The sequence below is a fragment of the Diadema antillarum genome, unplaced genomic scaffold (genome assembly GCF_040938485.1).
Source record: "Diadema antillarum isolate AM-2024a unplaced genomic scaffold, OU_Dant_1.0 seq00000086_RagTag, whole genome shotgun sequence".
In the NCBI taxonomy this organism is placed as follows: Eukaryota; Metazoa; Echinodermata; class Echinoidea; order Diadematoida; family Diadematidae; genus Diadema; species Diadema antillarum.
In genome coordinates this window covers 100,446-112,725 of record NW_027271178.1, presented here as the reverse complement: position 1 = coordinate 112,725, position 12,280 = coordinate 100,446, and the positions used below count along the sequence as shown (strand labels likewise).

At 39.3% G+C, this 12,280-nt stretch overlaps 1 pseudogene; it reads right to left on the bottom strand.

Annotated features, from left to right (window-relative positions):
- LOC139726519 (exocyst complex component 3-like) overlaps window positions 1–8,457 on the bottom strand; it is a 64,101-nt pseudogene extending 55,644 nt beyond the window's left edge.
- Window positions 8,458–12,280: the final 3,823 nt, after the last annotated feature.

Genomic DNA, 12,280 nt, shown 5'->3' with positions numbered 1-12,280 from the left:
AAAGTATACACGCACAATGCAGTGGAATATTCAGGAAAGGCGTTGATTGTATTAAAAACTCGGTGAGTGAAACTGTGAAACGTCACGGCTGTGGGGACGATTATACTATGTCTAACCAAAGATTCAAGAAAATCCAATAAAACAAAACCAAAAAAGTGAAGTGCTTTCATGTAGGCTTCCCATATAGGATATGTGAACTGGAAATTTCGGCTTTTCAGTGGATTCAGCCTGACCCATGTAGCAACCAAGGACAGATAACGGAATATGTTCATCCGGTTGTGAGAAATTCCGCTTATGGTCGTCCAAGCTTGGATGGCAAACATATACGTAGGTCCTATAAAGTTAGAAGGCAAAATTATAGCTAACTCCATTCTTGTTAGATTGAGATATTGGTAATTAAAGCTCCTCAAAAAAAAAAAACACGAAGAAAATGATAAGAGAATATGGGGTATTCCTAACTCCAAGAATTCTTTTTTTTCTTTTTGGTGATGTTACTAGTAGGCCTACTATTTGCTTATCTGGTGATGGATTTTTTTTAACTTGGCGCTGGGTGCCATGCGATCAAACTCTTTACACATAATTCCCATTAACTTCTGCAATGTCTCCCTCCAGCTTTTCATTCATACTTATAGTTTCTACAAAATTGCTCTAATCCTCACTCGATATTCTGTTGCACTGAATTCCACACATACAGACGCTGATACAAACTCGCTATACAAAGCATAGGACGATATCGTTGTTCGGGACATAGGCCTACAAGCTGAAGTCGAATAGGTCCTACTGCAGTGGAATATTGTGTCGTAATCTTTACAGCAGCTTATTCACACAGAGTACCCGCATGATTGTGATTTTATATCTATTCGATTGAAAATTAGTAGTTACACTGACGTATTTATGAAAAAGGTGGTGATTTTAGTGTGTATAAATCTATGAATAAAATTATATCTTTGACAGAACCATTACAAAAACTTTGAAAGGACAATAAAAATTATCTCAAGGGCCAAGTTAAAAGAAACCAAAACCCACAGAGAAATGTGCACTGAGTGAAAGCAGTAACATTAGTAGAACACATCAGTGAAAGTTTGAAGAAATTCGGACAATCGATGTAAAACATCGATGACATCATGACATCATAACCTCTAGTAGTCTCCTCATCCAGCGGTTCCAACACCAAAACTTTAAAAATTCTCAACTTTTGCATCGATAGTCTGATTTTCCTCAAAGTTTTACTGATGTGTTCTACTAATGTTGCTGCTTTCACTCAATCCACATTTCTCTTTGCGATTTGGCTTCCTTTAATCAATCAAGGGAAGAAATAAAGAAGTACTAGTAGGTCCTAGATTTGAATTTATCGTTTTGATTTTCTGTCTGATCTTTCTGCCACAAATCTTTTCTCTCAACGGTGATAAAGTGTTTAGGACTAGACCGTTGTCAACGTCCGCATCACGTTGTCCAGGGTCTCGTTTCATAAAACTTGTTATCAGTGACAACTGCCACTTTTCTGCGACAGATTTGCTTTTAGCCAATCAGATGCATGGATTTCAGTAGCTTATAACAACTATGACATTTTGTCACTGATAAACAAGTTTTATGAAACGGAGCCCTGGGGGCATTTCATGAAGCATTTTTGGTCAGATATTTTTTCTGACAAACTGTTACAAGCTACTGAAATGCTTGCATCTGATTGGCTGAGAGCAAACTTGTCCGACAACTTTGACGGACAAAATGCTTCATGAAATGGCACCCTGATCTCTTGCAGACAATCATGATAAAGTATATAGGGCCTGCCTCGCCAGGCGCTGGGTATTATGTGGATGACTAAAGCTCAGCCGAGTCGCTCTCTTGCGACTCGTTAGTAAGATAATTAGCCTCTCGAAGCGCCTCGGGATTTCCAAAGCCCTTTAATCCTTGCATTGGTTGGGCCATGGAGCTACTCCATGGTTGGGCCAATGGTTTAAGAACTACATGTATACACACATGGTACATACACATGCATACATACTTATACATACATGTAATTCAACATTCATTCATTCATTCATTCATTCATTCATGCATGCATACACCGTACCTACCATACAAAAAAAAAAAAAAAAACCAAACATACATACATACTTACATACATACATATACATACACATATTTGCAAAATTCAGTTAGAATCAACACAGATAGAGTGGAAAGGAAGAGATTAAATAGATAGGGGCCTATACTAATGGGTATAAATGGGCTATATCACATTCCACTTCAAGGCTTACAATATAAAGAGATAGATAAAATGATATAGATTCATTTGCTGGCATATCAACATTTATTTAAGTTCCCCTATGATTCCAAGTGAGAGAAGGTAAAATACAATGCATGCTTTCATTATGAAGGTACCGTTATGCCACATAGATCGCTCTAGCTCCTATGTTTGCGTGTTACCCTATGTGGGTGATTGCGAGAGGAACGTTTTGATCGATTCATATTGCATGGTGCCAGCCTCGTAATTATCGCGATAAACCACTAAACGATCACTTCCTTTCTAAGTCGTGAAAATCCGTTTGTTTCATTGCTACCATCCCTCCCCCCTCCCCCCCCCCCCCCCCCGTCAAGTTTTACACAGTCCCACTCGTAGACATTGGAGTGATTCACTAATGGGACAGCTGCCAATAGCCATCCATTGTTGGATACCTTAGTGCGTGGAAATCCCCCTCTGGAGTGGGAGTGGGATTTTACTGTGACGTCACACAGACAGAATGGAAGAGGATTCCTAAAAAAGGACCTATAAGTCAAGAAATATGGGAAATTTTGCTGTTTCCAATGTTTCACAAAATTTTTCACAGAATTTTTCACAGATGAAACCTGACGTATTAACAATAAAAAGATTAAAATAAAAAGATTAAAATAAAAAGATTAAAATAAAAAGATTAAAAAGATTAAAAAGATTAAAATAAAAAGATTAAAATTGTTAACAAATATGGATATTTGAAAGGGGTATACCGTCATAATGTCACACCTGTCAATTGGCTCTGTACGTGAGAGATAGAAATCACGTTTAAATCGTAATACAAATGACTTTTTTTCCTTTAAGATTCTAAGAACCAACGAACTTATCGAAGTTCTAGTTGCAGGTCGATCGAACATTTCTGAGGCCATCACCTCCATTAATTTGCATGATGTCATTGTGACTTTTATTGATATTTCCTGAAATCAGGTCAAATAATATCGCCCCGCATAACTTTCTCGTGTACGTATAAACGCTCATTCTCCCATTCACGTCTGTTTCTGTTTCTCCATTGTTTGTTTGTTTGTTTGTTTGTTTGTTTAGCTGACATGAACATGGAGTAGAAATACCCTTTCACTTCGTCTAGCCTATCTATTTGTTTGTTTGTCTTTAAACCAGCCACCATAATGTTGGATGGTCATTCCGAGTTGTACACGAATGTTTACAATTATGTTCACCACAACATACAAATTTGTCAATCAACTTAAAAAAAAAAAAAAGAATCCCGAACCGATTCCAGGTAGCCAAGGAGCAAAGTACATTACCCAGCAAGACCCGTGACCCGAGATGGTATCTGTTGTACACATCATGCTCCGCCCCAAACAACCAGCCCCACCCCCTCACACCCCACCCCCAGGTTTCACGAGCGATAACATGAACAGGGCCTTAGTCATAATTATTATGTTTGTAACATGGGAAATGAGGCCCGGTGTTGTGACAGACTGTCTCTCACAACCATGGTATTGGTATAGTCCCCGGGGCTCCATGGTGATATCGTGGTCTGACTGTGATAAACGGCTACTTGTCGCAAACTTCCTTCCAATAATTCACGAGAGATAATTCTCGTCACGTAATACAGGGACGACGTAACGGCGCAATACATGGAATGATCCAGTAATTCGTTTTTACGAAAGGGTAAATGCTGTATAAGTGGCATTTTAAGTCAGATATTAAATTTTGTAATGCAATGATAAAGAGGCATGATTACCATGACTGTCGGGACATTATTCTATATGTTCCTTTCTTGCTTTGATAGTTTGAAACAGAGCGTGCTTTAAAGACCGTGTTTACTTTTAGGAGCAGTGATTTAACAACTGTTCAAGATATCACTTTTTTGTATCACAAAAATCCTACCATTTAAAATGTTTGCAATTAAGCCTAAAATATAAGGAAATATCACTATTTTTCTCATTAAACCATAACTGTGGACGGAATCTGGAAACATCTTTATTGTAACATTTGTTTATATTTTGCATATTTAACAATACTTAACATCGATTATACTGGTTCCAATTATCACATCGGTTGTTTCTATTCCTAACTCACATTTTAGAATTAATTTGAAGAACTAATGCTGTGTTTTTATTTCATCTGCAAATGGTAAATTATGCCTTTAATACTCCTATACCTCCCTGCTTCTATTTTGCCGAAACAAAATCAACAGATCTCATTCTTTCCCACACGTTTTGGACCCGTTTCATATATATTTCTCTCTCATTCTCTCACTCTCTTTCTCTTTCTCCTATATTTCTGTATATCATCATATAGATTCATTTAGATATTCCAAATCAAAAGTAATCTACAAATATGTATAGGCCTGCATAATGTTTAAGGGAAGTTCATCACTATCTCTTGATAACATTTTCAGTCACAACTCAATTCAGTAAACAAGGATAACTAGAAATGAAACTAAACAAAGGCAAATCACGCGCATATGACATTACTTTTACGGTCCATACAGAAAAATAAAGCAAAGACGAGCAAAACACCTGAATCACGAGATGCCTTGATATTCACATATCATTGGACTTTTATGTCAGAGTTATAACCATGAAAAAGAGATTTATGAAATCAACGTGTCACATTAACGCGACAATCCAGTTTTGGATTGAAAATAACCGACGTTTCTCGACAACAAAACAGTTTTCCGTGTTTCTTTTTTATTCTTTGATCTAATCAGGAAGGAGAATAAATCAAAGAAATGCGTCGTTAAAGGCTCATAACGTTATGTCTTTTTGTTCTTGGTGTGTGATAATTCATCTTAGAAGATGTGGAAAAATTTGAAGACCAACTTCACAATGTTTCCTGGTTCCTGGATTATCTTTGATTTATGTTGAATCTACTGAAGGAGACACGCGACATGTCAAAGACCACGATATCAATTGTCATCAGAACTTCGCACGGTTTTCGTCGCTGTCTTACAAAAACTCGATCACTTTTCCAATTGTCCCTCCCCCATCAAGAAAGTAGGAAAAAACCCTCACATTCGATAATGATTTCAATAAAACCTAATGCCTCATTCGCCCTGTCTAAAATGGATTGTGTCAAATGTAAATACAGTGGCCATTGATACGCGATCAATATTGAAATGCATTTGTTTGCGTAACCTCCATAATGACGCTTATTCTAATGGGAAAAACGACAGTTTATTATGATATGTTCCCTCATCTTTCACATTTCATCGTGCATATATTCACAATGCCACTACTCTTCAGCAACAACGTAATTTATGTTGAGCGATAACGACAAAAAAGACGACACTGGTGTTTGTGATATTGCTGCATCAATACATGTAAAAGCCAAAGGTAATAAGAATTATGGTATTATCTAATATCACTGTAAATACATAAGGTTTTTATCTAGAGAGGTTATATATCATATTGTTATTAAACTATGTTATGCTATATTATGTTATATTATGTCATGTCATGTCATGTCATGTCATGTCATGTCATGTCATATCATGTCATATCATATCATGTCATGTCATGTCATGTCATGTCATGTCATGTCATGTCATGTCTCATGTCATGTCATGTCATGTCATGTCATGTCATGTCATGTCATGTCGTGTCGTGTCATGTCATGTCGTGTCGTGTCATGTCGTGTCATGTCATGTCATGTCATGTCGTGTCATGTCATGTCATGTTATGTTACGAGGTTATACGTTATGTTAAGCAACAAAAAGACCAATACACTGGTACAGGTAATGGTCCTAAACCAATAATATACTAACCAATAGCAATAATTATTGATTATAGCAGGCCAAACTCAGCAAGGCTCACTATACTGATTTATGACATCATATTACCCAGCATGATAACATAATTATGCCACTGGGAAATCCCATAGTTTCATATTGCCAAACAAACAGGGTTCTTCGCCTATTTCATGGTTATTTTCCATTCTCCTCTTATTGTTGTTTGCCTTTTGTTAAATCATTCATTTAATATTTAACTATAATCCGGATCTAACGTCCAATATCATATACATATTCCTTCAAATACAATAATTAGTTGATGAAAACACAAAATATATGAACATATACATTAGAAAGCGCAAAAAAAAAGATAAGCAAAGGTGCATTATCTACAGTAACGTGTTTGAACAAAATCATTGTTACTGAAAAAGAGAGGCCCCGATTAAAAACATAAGCTTGCATTATGAAGATGTCGGCCACTCATTTAATTGGAAGTTGAACAAAAACTTCGGGGGGGGGGGGAGGAGGGGGGAGAAAAGATCTCTCGTCCGCTGTCCGTGACCCCGACTCTAATTGTGCAGATCATAGTTTGTGGTTGGAGTACTTCATACAGTCATTTGTGTATTTAGATATCGTTCAGTGCAATTCAAAACAGTACGGTCATATCGCATATCTAGTGCGGGATTACGACGAAAATTTGATAGTTCGCAACAGGCCCTACACTGTGTGGAGTGGCCGATATCGGTGTCAATGTTACCACTGCAGGAGAGGCAAATAACAACAAGTTGTTACGTCAAGTGAAGATGATTTAGCTATCACATCGGAGTTTTGGCACATTCATTCAAAGTCCCTAATTTAGTGCACATGAACATGATGAATACAGATAAATGTAATCTTTGGGCTCTGTCACTGCAGGACAATTATCTCAATTGGAATTATGTCAATGAAAACAGGGGAAAGGGGTTGCTTCTGTGCGTTCGCAGATTACGGTACATTGTCATATGCATTGGTCTCCACAATAGTTTGTGGAGGCGGTGGAGAACTTGTTGTTTGTTTGTTCATTCTTTACACCTGACTCTCTTCTTGGGAGCGTTTCATACCCAAGTCAAGAGATAGCTTGGTTGTAAACAAGCCCACCATAATTATCAAATACACTTTTTGTTTGTTTTTTGTTTTCAGGCTGTACTTCCCTTTCAAACACGCCCCAACTCTCCATGAAACCGTGACTTTCAAGGCTCATGAAAAGAAAAGGAAAATAGATAAACGTGCCGAAAACTTTTCACATCGAACAAAATCAGACGCAGATTAATTAGGGATGTGCTTGACGAACGATGGCAAGGATTATTTGTCGAGAGCAGCGTAGGAGGTGACAAGACCCGCTCCAATACGCCTCAACAATAAGCCCCTCCTCCCCCACGCGGAGTCCTTTGTTACCTTTAAAGTTTAAAGCCCAGTGTTAAAAGGAGCCCTTTAAAAACGTAAACAAACTCGAAACTCGCTGTGAAACCAAATGAACGTTTTCGCTGCCCCACCCTCTTATCGGTCTTACCCTCTCTTCACTCTCTCTCTCTCTCTCTCTCTCTCTCTCTTATTTTTTTTTACAACTGACCATACAAACACACACACACACACAGACACACAGACACACAGACACCCAAACACGTAAGTATGGAGGTACGAGCTCGTACATAATCGGTGAAATAAACTGCTCTTTGACTAGCTTATCCCCAGAGCTCCATTCATGTAATTTATTACATACTCGAGCAGAGTGCATCATCGATGATCATGCTCTTTTTACATAATTTCTATGTATCAATATTAGATATTTACCAATATGACCGACGGATGATCTTTATTTCCGACATCTGTTTCCTCCTTCGAACCGAGTTCTCCCTGCGCATCGATCCCGGGTAATTCCTCCTAAATCGCATCGAATCCCTGAACGACGCGCCCCGCCTAAACGTCATGCTACGACCGCGTCGCAGCGAGTTGCGGAGTCGAGCGCCATAGCCACTGAAGCTCTGCGACCGACTCGGCGTCTTCTTCGCTCGACGACATCGTCGTCAACCTTGCTGTCGCGGCCGCGGTTCGTCCCTAGGCGACGTCGAAAACGACATTCGCGCCTCGGCCAGTCTCGGTGCTGCCCACTTCGGCAGCCGAAGCTTCGGCCCACACCACCAACTCGGCATGGTCAGCGGCAGATGTAGGCTAGCGCAGCGAAGTCAGCCGGACAGTGACCGGTTCAACAAAGTACTGTGGTTCAGTTAAAGCGCAACAGTAATCCTTTGCTTACGAAACAAAGTAAGCGTACAATGCGATAGAATATCACGTTCTTGGTGAGGACTGCAGCGACATAATGTTTGCAACAATGAACATGACTGTCATGCAATCAATCAATATCCCATAGGTAACTCTGATCGCTGAAACTTGTCCGATAGTTCAGTTGTCATTTCCGTGTTTTCTTCCACTGGGTCATAGTGCTGTATAAAATGTTCACTCGTATTAATGATAATCCATTTGTGTATAATCCCTCGTGAAGCAGAGTAGCGATGTACCATCTAAGCGACCCGTGAATCGCGATTTAAAAAAGTTTTCCTTTACTATTAATGCAAAACATTAAGAAAGAGAAAAAAACTTGTGAGACGTCAGCAGCGGCACCGAGGGTGCGCCTGTGTGCGATCGAGAGAAGACTGAAAACCACTCTACACTTAACTTGGCTTGCTCTCCTAAAGTTTAGCCTTGCGCCATATCAATAGGAAGTGCTGCTTAGCAAAGGAGAAGAGGCGTATCTCTGATACACACCACCATACACAAAAGTTTTGCGTGTGTATGTGGGGGGGGGGGGGTCCTTTCTTGTTCTTTTTCTTGTTCTTTTTTTACTCGTGCATGATAACACGCGCGCAACAGACCGTGTATTTCTGTAAGCCCTTCCTGCTAGTAATCGGGCGCTAGACGCACTGAAAGGCACACGTATATGAAGGTGACATTTGGCTGCAAGAGCAAAACAGGCATTAAAAAAAAATGAGTCATTTACCAACCAGCAAAATTACCTATGTCACAGCGGTAAAAATACCCCATTTGGCAAGAGTCACATAAAACATTCGACGTCCTCCCCCCCCCCCCCCCACTTCTTTTACACCGATCTTATTCGGCAAGAGTCACACAAGACATTCGACGTTCCTCCCCCCCCCCCCCCCCCCCCCCCGTCTTTGTTTACATCGATTCTATTCGGAGTCAGATCGCCTCTGTTTCGTTGCCACTCCGATGTTACGAAGCTACTGTAAGCTACTGTAACTCTTTGGTTACGAAAGCAAGGTGAAACGCGCATTAATTCCACTTGAAAGTGAAGTATCTCGGGGACAGCAGCTTCCTTGAAGGACGTCAAATGTATCATCAACCAATCGATTATCATTGCATTCTGTTGAGCAACAACACAGCGGTAGGCGGTATGTTCCAGAAAAAAAAAAGACAGGAAGGCAGAGAGCGACTGGTAAAAAGGCTAAGATACGCCTTGTCATTAAGCTCGACGAGCCCGAAAACTGAACTTTGATAGAACATATACCGTGCATGTAGAGGATGATTATACTAATCACACTTCTCTCTCTCCCTTTCTCTCTCCACTTCTAGACAGGGAAGGTTGTGGCTTTCCTGCAATCTCCGCTTTACTAAAGAGCAAAACACATTGAATACACAGAAATCAGAGTCGAGTTGAGTTTGTTTCCTTTTCGCTATCCTTCTGAAATACATGATAAGCGTACCGTCTAGGCCTACGCTATCAGAACGTCACATAGCCATCTCATTTCCCTATAACATAATCTATCAAATTGTAAATGTGTTTTTTACAACTTGGTCGATAATCAGTTCTAATAGCACAAAAGGGGGACTACAACGTGCATGTGAAATTGCAGAGAGGACTCGACAAACCCAAGCGAGAATATCTTGTAATAATGTGTAATATGTATGATATGAAATCGTGATATGGATCCTGATCAAATGATTGGCTGAGAGCTATCACGTGACCAGTACTTTGTTTTGCCTGAATGCTAAAATTTACTTTTAGCTGATGTCCGGTAATCGAGATCGCTTGTCTTTGCTCAGGTTCCAGGTGTAGGACAGCTGGTTTGCAATTGTTATTTGGGAGTGCGATTCAGAGAGCTTACAGCGGGTGCTGGCCTCGGGATGTTTCCACGATAATGATACATCATGTCACTATTTGATAAAACAAATAATGCACATTACTTGGTCGGACGCTAAATAACGTCATCCACACTCTGTAACTTTGTAACAGTTCAAAATACATGCATCGTGTGTTTGGAACTGTTCATTAAAAATTACTGTCGGTTGAATAACTTTAAACTTAAAATTTAATGACCCGAGTGTGTCATGTATTCCATTACTTGCATATAGATGTTCTTTGCATGCACGTTACTATAAGGAACAAGTACATCGGTATTCAGGGTAACTGTTTGTAATTGACAAACTATTTGAACGCATAGTGTACGGCGCGTATTTGAAGAGTCAGACAAGATTTTCCCGATGTAAGGCGACGACGAGAACAATAATGCATAATAATTATGGCTTTAGTATCTCCCAGGGTCTAATATTAGCCCCAATACTTTGATATCAGATCTTTTCCTTGCTTTTAGCATGGATTAAGAACATTCTTCAATCACTACCCATGACAGAGAGACAAAGAGAGGGGGTGGGTCATTAGCTGACAATAAGATGCCAACTAGCCACAATACAGTAAACAGGATAGGAAGCTAAAGAGAATAATGTGCACTTTGGACTGAAGGGGGCGCTCTTCATCTTACCTCGAGTTAGTACAGACAGGGAGAACGTTTTCTTTCGAAATCCTACATTTTACCGTCATCCCCTCTCTCCCTCACTCCCTCTTTCTGTTCCATCAGATGCCATGTCCTTAAAATTATTTTCATGTGGTACACAGTACCTTTAAAATCTGGGGAATTCATAAACACCCACTACTTTACGGAGCCACGTGCTCGATTGCAAAAAGTAGGGCACACCTGCGGCTACTCCTGCACATACTCATGTAAAAACGACATTATTTTGATCACAGAAGTGCGTACGTTTAACCAGGGAGGTCACCTCCCTGGTTTAACAGGGCAATTAATTATGGCGGTATCAATGGGAGAGAACTAACAATGCAAGAAGAAATAATACTGTCTGTTATGCATGACCTGGTTCAATCTCTCGAAAGTATTTTTTTCATTTTGATTGTTGTGGGTTGTTGTTGTTTTTTTCAATTTATTGTCATCTGGGACTCTTTGAAATTCCGAGATGTCAAAAACGATCGCATCGGCGCCCTTGATACTATCCTGGGACGTATTCCTTTCCTTTCTTTGTTTTATTTTCACAGCACCCAAACAGCCCTCGAAGCAAACTCAAATGCAGAGCAAGTATTGGGGTTTTCCCCTCACTACCGGCGCAAGTAAGAAGCAACAATAACAACAAGTGTAGCAAAGTGTTGCTTTTTTTGTTTTGCGGTTCACATGATCGTGTTGCATGCCCAGGGGTGCGAAGTGCGACGACAAGTCCACCCGACCACCCGGACACGAGGTTGCCTGAGCTGTCGTGCGACTTCAAGCTTAACACTCCATCCCCGTGATTACTGAGGATGTTGAAACAAAAACTTAGGAGTTATTTTCCATCACAGGCATACGGACTGGACAAATAAAACAAAACACGTGAAAGGAGACAGGAAATAAAAAACAACAACACCCGTGAATTTTACTAAAATATCCGGCATCTCAAAAAAAAGTTAGGTTCATGCGGCTAAGTGTTTTTTCTCTCTCTCTCTCTTTTTTTTTAGAATGGCTTCAAAAAGTCATAAACAAGTAAGAGATTCCGAAAGGAGATTTAAAGTAATAATATCCTTTTCAATATTACGGAGTAAAAGGGGCTAAAGTAATAAAATTATGCATATTTCGAGACCCATGTATAGATAAGTATATAGATTTGAGAATTAACAATAAATTAGGGGGAAGTGAAAAAAATAATAATGGAGGTAATGATAATAATCGTAATAACTCATATCATGATATACAGATATGACCATTATGCTTATATGCTCCTATCCCGCCCTTTCCAAAAAAATGAGATTTATGTATGCATAAAATTACGTTGAAGAAAATTACAATAACAATGATACAAACCATTGTACACAACTGAATAAATTAATATTCATAATTACTCACACTATGATCACATCGATTATCATTATTGTATTATAGTCATAACACAACTACATAAATTATATTCCTTTTCTAGAAGTCAGCATAAAATCGGCA